Source organism: Prinia subflava, chromosome 5 (genome assembly GCF_021018805.1).
Source record: "Prinia subflava isolate CZ2003 ecotype Zambia chromosome 5, Cam_Psub_1.2, whole genome shotgun sequence".
NCBI lineage: Eukaryota > Metazoa > Chordata > Aves > Passeriformes > Cisticolidae > Prinia > Prinia subflava.
In genome coordinates, this window is record NC_086251.1 from 46,501,878 (window position 1) to 46,514,196 (window position 12,319).

At 45.2% G+C, this 12,319-nt stretch overlaps 1 protein-coding gene across 7 annotated transcripts in view; it reads right to left on the minus strand.

The window, feature by feature from the left end:
- Window positions 1-12,319, minus strand: part of FOXN3 (forkhead box N3) — a 210,093-nt gene that overhangs the window by 171,419 nt on the left and 26,355 nt on the right. The window contains exon 2 of one of the 7 annotated variants that reach the window (XM_063399187.1): window positions 614-725. The exons of 5 other annotated variants lie outside the window; for them this stretch is intronic. The gene's annotated coding sequence lies outside the window, so the exon portion shown is untranslated. Of the gene's footprint in view, window positions 1-600; window positions 726-12,319 lie in introns of all 7 variants that reach the window. One more of the 7 variants, XM_063399186.1, reaches the window with a different exon arrangement.

The window sequence follows — 12,319 nt, forward strand, 5'->3', positions numbered from 1 at the left end:
AATACCCCAAGTTGGAATGCAAAAAAAAAAAATGAAAGAAAGGATCAAATTCTTGGACAGTGAATCATAAACTCTGTTTGATATCTGTGTACAGACAAAGCAGGATGAAATCCTTATTTAAGCATCAAACAGGATTTATTCAGGCATTCTGTTATCTCTGTTGAAGTATCAAAACAGCATATACCCTTATGCTGCTAAACCCTATCAGAGTTCCTGCCATATAGGGGTGATAAGAGGTATACACACTGGGTCAGGATTTGGCCACTGCTCAGCTGAAAAAGAGAAATGTGCTTTCTCAAAATGTGCTTTCTCTCTGCCTGTCCTCTAGTTAAATCCTCTGCTTTCAACTTGAGGTTACACACAACCATCCTCAGTGTTCTGTGCAGCAGCTGATGATCTCCCAGACCCTGGAATTTTTACCATACATCCTGAAGGTGGTTTGCACCAAGCATCCATAGCACCAACTTCTACCTCACCGGTTCATTTGCTGGGAATGTGAACACTGATGAATTTCAGCTTGTGCAGCCATGGGCAAGGACAGTAGCGAACCCTGGGCTTTGGGCTGCACTGCCACCTGAAACGTGCTGCTATCAAGGTTACCTCTGGCATTTACCATCCACAGGGTGAGAGGCAGGACTCGTCTGCTTTGGTGAATCTTCTCCCAAGCCAGTGGCACTGCATGGATGCAATCAGCATGTCCTGCATTGTTCCAAAGCTGTCAACATCTGTCAGGAATAGTACATTTTACTTTATCTTGTTTAGGTGGGATGGGTTTCCATAAAAAATCATGTAAATAATGCTAAGAATAATAAAGAAAATTAGTTTAAACAGCATGGCAGCAATTAGCCACAGTTCTTACAGGGAGAGGACAAGCACCACAGTACCACACTGCTACCAGCTGCAGCCCCAGCTCTGCCATCCGTGGAAGGAGGGTGAATTGGAGAAGAAGGCTGAATAGCTGTGCTGGGTAAACTGCAGGACAGGACCCATAAACACAACACCACTTCCTATTAGAACTCACATTTTAAGACTGAAACTACATGCCTACTCAAGCCCCCCACCCCCCCAAAAAAAGGCAAAATATGAAGAAACCAACTTGAAAGCTTGTTACTGATACAAACCAGAGAATAATGACTAACTCAGAAACACCAGGTAGAAGTCAATGTTTGCCTTTCACTGTACTTCACATAAATACACAGTCCTTTCTACCTGCTTCAATGGCTGCAAACGAATCCAGCTCTTTGACATATTTCACTAGACTAAAATTACAAATTCTGATTTTGCTTATGCATTGCCTCTGCTGCCTACGGTCTCCCCATCTTGTTTAAGCACAGCATGTAATGCAAGCAGAACAGCAGCAGCCTTTCTTGCCCCATGGTGAGCACCAGCACTGAGAGGGTCAGCAAAGAGGGCCAGCAGCTGCTAAAAAGGGAGATGGGCTCTTGCCCATCACTAACCAGCAGACAGTAGTTCAATCCCTGCAGTTATAATCACAGGAACAGTTAACATGCCACATACATGTGCAACTCCTTGTATTTGAGGACCTGTATGTATGAATGGTTAACCTTTTTATGACCTCTCCAAAGACTAAAATAACAGAATTTCCCCTTCCTTCCCCCTCCCCGGCCCTTGCCAAATCTCTAATTTTTGCCCACTTGACTCAGAGAAGGAGACTTTGCTTGCACTATCTTCAAATATTAATAGTGAACTGCCAAGGCACATTTCTTACTGTGATGCACTTGTATAGCTCTGAGTAATTCCCACTGGCATTAATGAGAATGGCTTATATAAATCTCTTTCCCTCATCCCATAATCACGATCATGGCTTTAAAGAAGGCCACACACAATTTCTGTGTCTCCCCACTACAGGACAGGGCAGTTCCCATTTTCAAGTCCTCTGTACATCACAGGTTAGACCAGTGACACCAGTCAAAATTAGGGCATCACCCCACACCTGTACCTCTCATGGAGCTAAACTGCAGTCACTTTTCTAAAGAAAGTATTTTCCTAGCCTGCATGTAGAACATTGTCTGAGGCATTCTGAACAGGTGGTTCTGCTTTGGGAATTTAAATTCCTGCTGGAAGAAAGAGCACAAAAATACTTATTTTTGTTTACAGTAACATCTCATTATGGCAGTTACCATTATCGTAATTTCATGGCCCCTATTCCCTGCCAGGAGAGCTTAGAGGGCTTTTTTTGGTGAAGGAAAATCTTCCATCTCACAGTGCCTACCTTAACTCAAAGTGTTCATCTGAGGGCAATTCAAAGAGAGGAGACAGCACTTGGTACCAGCAGGTGAATTCCCAGGTCCTAGGGCCTTGTGGGAGCAGCTGGTTCCTTCCCCACCCACAGAACTTCCTCAAGCCAGCCTAGGAAGGCTCTCTGAGGGGAAATTTTCCCCAGTATCACTGGGATGCTGCAGCTCTGCACTGCCAAGCAGATATGCCTGTCTAATTCTGAAACGACTCTATTCTTGCACTGCAACAATGCCAGCTCATCCAAGTCCAATGAAACCACCCAAGAATGATTCACAGCAAACTGAACCATATTTACTTTCAGTTCATTATCACACTCACAACTGGTAATTTTGAAAATTTTATATTCTGAGTTCAGCAGCAGGCTACAGGCTGCACACCTCTTGTTACTGTACACGCCTGAGAGAGATGTCTTTCCCTTTTCTTCATCCCCTTCCCTGTTCTGCCTCCTCAGAGGGGAATTAAGGCAGCAGAGAACTGTGAAAGCTCTGACAGTGTCCACACCACAAAATCCTAAGTAACACACGAACCAGAGGAAAAGCCATCTTTAACCTGCTGGACCAATCCCAGGATAAATGTTTGCTCTAGGCAAGGACAAGACAAGTAGGTTCTTTAGTATTTTTTGTTTAATATCCTTTTAACGTGAGCCTGGACCAGTGCACAAATGAGCACAACTGCTCAAATGAGTCATACTTCTTTTTTAGGGCCTTGTTCTGGCAAAACTCCCACTGAGCTCAGCAGGGGTTTGGAGGAGTGGGAAATAAGGAGCAGCCCAGGACCCAGATCTGTGGGATGGGTACATGAACACAGGGCAGCATTTGATTAAATGCATCCAAGTTCCAAAACCTGTGAATATTTGTAATCTTCACAAAGGGCAAAACAGTATCATTTAAACCAAAATGCTCAGAGACAAGACAAAACTAGTGCTGAGATGCCAGATTGCATCGTTATCAGTTCTTAAAGCTCGTGGTACCTTAAGTGCATTTAAAGGATCATAACTATTACAGCCCAATTACCCCTGGAACCCCAGAGCAGGTGCACTCATCTAAACCAAAGCCTCAGAGAAAGTAATTCAAACTGAAATTGCTACAGGATTTTCGAAGTGTGAAAGGGACTCGTTGAGAGTAATTAAAGGCTCCAGGATGCAAAATAAAAAGGACATATCCTATCCACACACATGGGAAAGAAAGCACAATCTCCAGATCCTGATGTCGGGGAGGAGCTCCCCAGAAGGTGAGTGGGCATCCACAGAGGGCCAGGGCAGCCAGACCAGTGGGGTAAGCAGGGGAATCTGCCTGTGTGGACCCTGCTTGATACCATGCAGTCATCACAGAGCAATTAATGTGACACTTACTGGCTAATGTGCATGCTGACTCCAGGTAAACATGGTCTCCACCACAGGATGGCACAGACAAGGGAAGACCTCAGCACCTAAAGGAGGGTGCTGGTGGTAGGGAGATCAAAGCCACAAATTTAGGGTAAGACACTTTGGTGTTACGAAAGCACCAGGAGGTTTTGGGGAAAGCAGAAACCAGCAGCAGAACAAAACACAGCAATGCTGAGTCACACGCTATACTGGAGTCAAATAGAACCCAAACAACTTCCCCCCCAAGCACAGACAGTAAATTGAATATAATAAAGAAGGGCAACAGAAAGGAACAGGGTTCCCAGGACGTGCTGCAGGTTCAGATGGGATCCAAAGAACCCTGAGCCCATCCTGGGAGATGCTCCCAGTGGCAGATAGACGAGAAATGCAGGATTGCTAATTAGGCTATGATACTTCTAACCTTTCTTCTGTTAAAGACATACTGTTGTGGGATGGTCTCAGGCTCTGCCTACCTCTGAAGGGAAAAAAAGCCATGCAAGTCAGAAATCTAGCAGCTCCAGAGCTATTCCAAGGAGACTGTGCTCCAATTCCAGGGTACAGCCAGCAGGGACGTGCTCCAAGGAGCAGAGGAGCAGCAAGGTGGTATCCATCAGGACACTGGGGCATTGCACACCAAATATTCTTTGCTTTGGGTCACACCACAGGAGCTAGGGCCTTGGTCCCCTCCCCTGCCTCAGGAGCCACAGCTAGGAAAGCAAGCTAAGGAAAACACAGGCAAAACCAGCATTTCTCATATTTCCCCCTTTTCAGGAGCCTGTGACATGCTATCTTGGGATTTTCACAGTCCATAATGATGCCTGGGCACTCCAGCTTAATCCCAAAAGTCGAAAAGAAACTTAAACATTGGAATAAATAAATAGCAATGCTAGCCTGCAGAGGGTATTAAAGCATTAATTTCAACAGACAGATGGCATGGAGGAAGAAGGGCTATATACAGAAGAGTAGAACAGGAGTTGGATGTGAATTCTTGACCCTGGCATTCCTATACAGCAAAGTATCTCCCCCTCTCATTAATAAATAAAATAAAATTTTAAAAACCAACACAAAAACCCCAAGAAAACAAAAAAACCCCAAAACAAATCCCACAATCCACCAAAAAACCACCAAAACATAAAAATCCAAACAAATGAACCAACCCACAAAATATCCCCAAACCAAAACCTTCCATTTTAGCAATAACAAGACAAGAAAAGTGGTACTGCTGAGCAGGAGCCCAAGGTTTGCCCCAGGCTGACAAAGGAGATCTCTCAGAGGAGGTGCTGCAGTGGTACAGTGTTTCCTACTGGCCAAACCCACTCAAATCCCCCACTGTGCTCTGCCAGCCCCCCACCCTGGCAGTGCCACGCTCCAGGGTGGAATGCCAGGGCCCAGGGCACTAAGCAGGAAGGGGCAGCACACCCGGCATCATCTCCTTCTCTCAGCTGAGTTCATGTGCCAACCAACAGGACAACACACAGCAGCAAGGAAAAATTATGGGCACATGCCTTGATCCCTGACTGCCACAAATTTGTAATTTTATTGCAGTAACATGTCATAAAAGTCATCTGCCTCCAGATAGTCTATACTGTGGCACAATCCCACCAGATCCCAAAACACCAAGGAGACAGCACAGGACATGAGCAGGAGGTGTGTGTCCTGCCTCCAGTGCTCCCCCCATGCCAGCCTCCATGCTGCACCCCAAAACCAGGTCAGGGGGATGGCACACATGAAGATGCACTGCCCAAGTGAGGCCCTCTGCCCAAGGCAGCTGCCTCATACTCTGGCTGCCACACCACAGGTCCTGCCATTCCCATGGCACTGCTTTTCCCTGGTCTCCCATGTCTCCTCCTCACCCTGCAGCCCCCTGGCCCCAAGAAGACAGGGCAGTGCTCGTGCCAGTCTGTGAGCAGTGGGGAGTCAAAAACTAGTTTTGCCAACACTGCTGAAATAACTGGATTCATCTCTGGGCATATGGCGGTATCTTCAGGGAGAGAGGAAGCCACTGCTGGCCTTCTTGCCAAATTCCTAGTATTTCTGGAGTATTTACATGTTGTGCATCTCAGGTTTCTCTTCTCCCTCTGGTTGCTTGCTGTGGCAGGATGACGCAGCCTGGCCAGCGGGGGCCTGAGATATCCAGCCCACAGCCCTTGCCATGCTAACTACAGACAGCCACATTTAGCTATCTCAACCTACAATAGTTTTCCCCCCAGATTTAAGCATAATTGCAAACAAAAAATTAGCCTCTTTTAATGCATCCATAAAACACCATGGCCCTCCCCTTGAGACCACAAGAGTCCAAGGAATGTTTAGGAGAGAAGGAGCCCATCACAGAGATGGGTTTTCATCCCTGTTCAGACATGTCTCTGAAGAACTGTGAAGGACACAAGATAAGTATTTTCAGCATAGGAAAGATGTTTTCCAAGAGGTGCCAGCTTCACTTTTTAAGTGAGCATGGAAAATCTACCAGCCAAACAACCTCCGGTGCTGGATTGCCCCACTTCCACTAAAAGAAATGTACCACCTTTGCTCTCAGAAAGGAAGCAGAAAAAACCCACAAAACCGAGCAGACAAACTCACTGACTGCCTGCACCCAGAGCCTGGGGAAGCAGAGGAGATTTCTCACAGATCCTGACTTTGATCTGGGCTTCACCAGAAGAAGGACTTGCCCAGCCGCCCCGTGCGGTGGCTCACGCCCCGGCAGGAAGAGGCTGCGCACGGCCGGAAGGCAGCCGAGAGCGGCTGCGGCTGCCACCAGGCAGGAGGAAGGCTCAGCTCCAGCACCACAACCCTGGGCTTCCTCTGGGGGAACATTCACACAGAGATTGGTTATACTGTACAATTGCTCTCCCCTCCCAACTTGCAGCCCTGTGCTGAAACACATTGAAAATGACACTCTGAAATGCTCAAAACCTCAAGCGAGGCACAAGCAGCCTTCAGCATCATCAGATGAAGAACCCTGACCCCAGGTTGCTCCACAGGAAGACAAGAAGAAGCCAGCAAGCACACGGCTCCTGGAGGCACCTCCTCAACCCGAAGCTCCCCTGTGTGAGCCACCCCCAGCCATGAACTCCATCTGCCCGGCTGTCTGTCCCCAGGACCCAGACCTGTTCCAGAGGACCCAGACCTGTTCCAGAGCCAGTCTCAGACATGAAGACATCACAGCTTAGTACTTTCCAGACAAACTGAACACTGCCATGTTGATGTAACCATTGGCAAGCACAACAACGTTTACTTTAAACTGAAAAAAATCACTTGCATTCTCAAACCGAAGCCAAGAGCAATTTTGCCAATAATATCCAGAAAAGGGATAGTCTTATGTCTCCCAAATATTTCCAGAACACATTATGGAGGGGTCGGATTTTTATTAATGTGTGACAACAGCATAAAAATGTATCACAATGATAAAGAAGCGTATATATCTTCTCAATAGCACATTTTTGAAAAGAAGCCAGTTGGCATGCAAATAGTTGATGCATTGAACAGGTTACAAACAAATACATATTCTAACAAAAATGTTTGCAACTTTTTCCACTGAGCATTTAAAATATATTGACAGCAATAATTACAATGTTCTTTGAATACTCAACAAAGAGATGGCGGCATTTCAAAAAATCCACTTTCCAAAGACTGCATATAATTCTGTGTGCTAGTAAGATATGTTGGAGCAACAGCTAGATATTTTTTCATATACATACACCTACAATAAGTATGTATTAATTTATATTCATAAATATACAGTATACATGTATTTATATACACATGAAATACACATATATAGAAATAAGTCTTATTTAAAGTTAAGAAGTAGAATTCTATAATGTCAGAAATAAAACAAATTGCAGATTAAATTTAAAAGTCATGAATCTGCCTGATGTAAGAACGGGCAAAATTTCTGTTCTAGGCCTTTCTTTTGCTTTAAAATCTGCACACGGTCTGTGGTACCGGATTGGTTTAAATTTTCACTAATTGTTTTCACAAATAGCATTTCACTCTTGCTATCACAATCTGAAGATCAAGCTGGCCCACAAAGGTGATGAGAAGTTAGTGCAGAGCTAACTGTCCCAAGCTCCTTTCAGCAGGGTGGTGGTGGAGACTTCCAAGCTCCATGAAGCCTCAGCATTCACAGGGCAGCTGGTATAGCTCAGCTGACAACCTTCTTTATGTATTTCCTTTTGTTTCAGTTACAGCCCAGGAGAAAGTGTCTTTTCCAGTACAAAATCTTCTAAATCACCAGAGGGTATTCCAGCAAAACAGCTTTCTTTTTTCTAGACACATTTTTCCTCATTTACACTTCACAGTAATTCTCAGCTTCCCAAAGAGAATCAAACGTTATTCTGAGGAGTCTTCATGAACTACTCATAGATGCCTTCATGAACTGATCCCTGTTTCCATCACAGACCCACTCTGGCCCAGTTCTCCCTGTTCCTTCCCTCCTCTGTAGGCTGAGTGAGCAAAGACAGGGCAGCTTCAGCCTCCAGCCAGCCTCAGCATGGAATAATCCTCATTCCCGCAGATCTAACATGCTCCCATCTACATCAGGCACAGCCACCTCGCGTCCACCCCCAGCAGGGATGGCGGAGACTTCAGACATGCACTGACTAGAAATACCAGGAAATACACAAGTGAAAAGCAAAACTTTGCCCCACCTGGGTTTAATTCCAACCTCTGCAACATCCTACAGCCAACAAGAATAACCTAGAAACTGCTAAATTCCAGCATGGGTACTGCAGACTTCTCTGTAGCAGGGGAAATGAATTAAGCAGTCCCTCTTTCTCTTCCTTGCCACAGCTCTCCACGGATGTTCATTGGAATCTGCAAATGATTCAGACAGCAGCATTCACCAAAAGATCAGCTCTGCTACTTATTCCTATACTTATCTATTAAATTTAAGAAACCCCCAAGAGGCTGAGTCTGTCACAGACTGGGAGATGAAATTAATTCACCAAGTAAGAAAAGTTTTTAGGAAACTCTTGTCACAGAGTGCTGGCTTGAACTCTCCATGGAGACAGACTGTGGGCTCCACCAGCAAGAGCAGAATCCTAGCAGACCTGTGTCTTTTCCACAGTGGAGCATGGCACAATTAGTAGCATTAATGAACTGACTGTTCATTTAATTCAGTTTTTTGTTCCACAAATAAAGTCTTCTGTCTGTTTTTTATTTGGTTTTATAAATTAACCTCTTTCTTTTCTCATTAAGTAAACAATGAATGAAGGATTGCTCTGTGGGAAAGATGCAAGTGCAAAGGGCAGCAGTTTTATACTGCAGCAGCTATTTCCTTTCACGTTTCCAAATAACTCTGCTCTAGAAGGCAGAAAATCATTGATGTCTAATCATTTATTTAGTAAGATACACTGTTTTCTTTTAGCTTAGGGAAACTTGTGGCTGGAAAGCTGTGCTCAAAGCTGGTCTGTTTATGAATGGCCCTGGTCCTTCACCGATGAAGGAGAAGCTGTTTGCGTGCACTGGACAACAGCGATGCAGCACAGGGAAGGACAGACCATGGCCTGGTGCACTTTGCTATTTGGAGCTCAAGTTCCTGTCAGTCTCATCACAGGGTTTTCCATCTTCACTGCACCTCTGGCACTAGGCAGTCACGCAGCCCAGGATCCCAGAGGGCTGGCTGAGCCATAGCTAACTCCGAGGTGGACATTCCCAGCACACACTTCACTGCTGGTTTGTTTGCCTCAAGGGCAGCTTCTTCTGGTCTGACTGCCGCCCCACTTTCCCTGTAGGGGTGGTAAAACAGTCACATGCTGGATCTTGCTGAGAAAAGTTAAGCTTTACAGCAATAAAACCAAATTTTCCCCTTAATTTCTCCCCTTTTAAAGCATAACAGCAGGCTGACAGAAATGGCCATTCGCCTTTGCTCAGTGCTGATGGGACAACCTCAGAGCACTGTGTGCAGAGACAGTGAAATACTGGAGGAAGACCTGTGGATGGATGGCTGCTGTGGTCAGGGAGCTGCAGGACAGGACACGTGTGGAGAGCTGAGGGAGCAGAGGTTCTTCAGTCAAAATAAGACAAGGCTCCAGGGAGAGCTGTTCACAACCACCTGGGTATGGGAGGGTGTAAGAGGCTGAGTAGATATCCTTTGGAGGACTATAGGAACAGGGCAAGAGACAACAGACACAAGCTGAGCGTAGAAAGTTCCAGCTGGATGATGAACAAAAAAAATCCACACAAACTACAATGACAGTAGCAAAGTGTTTGAGCAGATGAGCCAGAAAGGCTGTGAAATCTCCATCTGGGAGCAGCTGGCTTTTGTTGGCCCTTAGCAGGCCCTTGGACCAGACAACCACCAGCAGTCCTTTCCAGTGTAAATTATTACTCTGTGATGCTGTGGTCAGATTTTGGAAACAAGGAAGGTTTCAACACTGCATGCACAAGCAGATCTGGCTCAATAAAAGCTAAAACCAGTAGCCAAAGAGTAGTTACCTCCTCTGCCTTTTCAAAATCTCTTTCTTCAGAATACAACAAACCTGAAGATGTTTACAGAATCTTATTCCTGTGAACTTACACTTGGCCACTGCTGAAGGCTCTTGGCACTGGTATGGCCCTCATAACGGGGGTACCTTATGCCCCTGTTGCCAGTGGGGTCACTGCATGACACCTGGGTACACAACTTCTCTTTCCATCTCACCAGCAGGAAAAGCCTTGGCATGACACAGATTGCACCCATGTGCACCTATGGCAAGCAAATAATGTGAGTACCCGGAGCTTGTGCAGTCCAGAAGAGCCTCTAAAGTAATACAGCCACAATATGGGTATGTGACACCTCTGTGTTCTCATTTCAGTGCTGTATGCCGTTTGCTGCTGCAGCCTACTTTATGTCTGGGGGTGCTAAGAGACACTTGCAAGGCAGTCTCAGTGTGGACCCTGCTCTATCTGTATTCAGGCTAAACTCTACTGCCAGGTCTGGTTCCTGTGATACAAATGCAGGGCACCTTCAAAAACCTTCACCTGACAAAGGTTAATGAGAAAACATACTGGAGACTTCACAGGTACACAACCAAAGACAGAAATTTAACCCGTGTTCAGCAGAGGATGAAGAGAGATTTCCTGTCAGCAGCATCCTCAGTGAGGTTCCTCTAACAGCAGCTCTGCCAAGCCATGGACTACCACCACCATCAGATGGAGGCCATGGGATCCTGCAGGCAAACTGCCTCTTCTCTAGGGCAGCCCCATTTCTCCAGGGGCCAGCACATGGAAAGGTTTCTCATAAATCTTCTGCTTTCCAGGCTGGGCAACAGCTCTGTGCTACATTCCTCTCTAGATGCACAAAAACTTCCTTATTTAATTAGATTCAAAGGAATTTTGGAATTTTGTTTCAGTAGGGACAATTAAGCAAGAGCACTGTATCCTACTGCCCTCGTTCTCACTTCATCAATCTTTGTGTCACCCAGAAATTTTATCAGAAATAATTTTATATTTACTTCCATATCACTGCCAAAAATGATGAATAGCATGAGGGTTTGACTGATCCCTGCAGAGTTACATTAAAAAATGTTCACATTCAGTAAAGATTCCCTATTGACAACTACTTTTTGAGCTCTGTCAGTTACCTTGTTCTTAATACATTTAAGATATGCTTCAGTAAAAGTATATAGTACTAATATTTTAATAATAATGTCATGTGGAATAAAATCAAACGCCTTACAGAAGTTAAAGTATATTATATCTACACAGTTATCTTATCCCCCAAACTTGCAATCTTATCAGATAAATCAGGTTTGTTTGACAAGACATATTCCCCAAAAAAGAATGTTGAATGGCATTAATTATATTCCCTACCTTTAATTCTCTAAATCCTCTCTCAGTTCTATTCTTTTGCCTGGGATTGATGTCAGGCTAAGCTGCTGGCAGTTACCCGGGATCTTCCTCTTGCACACGTTTGCTCATTGTGAATTCCCAAGAGGCTTAAGAAGTTAATAAAAACAGACCAGAGATCTTTTGTATCAACTTCTTTTAGAATTTTTGACCATAATTTATCTGTAGTCACCCACCAGAAAGTTATCTAAGCCCACTTCACCATATTGCACGGACTGAACTGTGGGTGCTGTGACACAATACGTAGCTCTCCCTGGACTTCAGGGTCAGCCCATGGACAGAGACTGACCAAAGACTGAGATGAGTTGGGTGGAAAATGGACAGTGCTCCAAGGAGTCTGCTCACACTGAGCAAATCCCTTCATTTTAAGGAATGCTCTGCCTTGCTCCCAACCCCTCCCTGTCAGTCAACCCAGTCTGCAGCCAGGCTTGCATTTCATACCAACACTAAACTATCCCACAGAACACCTTCTGAATTCTTTCTGAGAAAGAAAATAAAGCCATCAGCTTTGGGTAGGAATCTCCACCCTCTTCTAACAGCTGGTGAACTTGCTGCAACTTTTTGTGTTTTATCACCGTGCATTTTAGCAATAGCCATGCATGAAGCCCTCAGTGCTGTGGTGACTGCCACAACACGCCTTGGTGCACATCTTCAGCAGTGTAAGACACAGCTGTCCTGTAAGCTTTGAACCACCCAACTGTATCAAACCCAGGCCTGTGTCTTCAAGTCACCAAGTCCACACACAACAGCTCCAAGCTGTCTACAATATCTCCAGCAGTGCCCAGCTGAGGACTGTGATCAGCAGTCTGAGCCTTCAAACGCAGTAGAGCTTTCTATTGAGTTGGGAAAGTAGTGCAGGAATCAGCACTT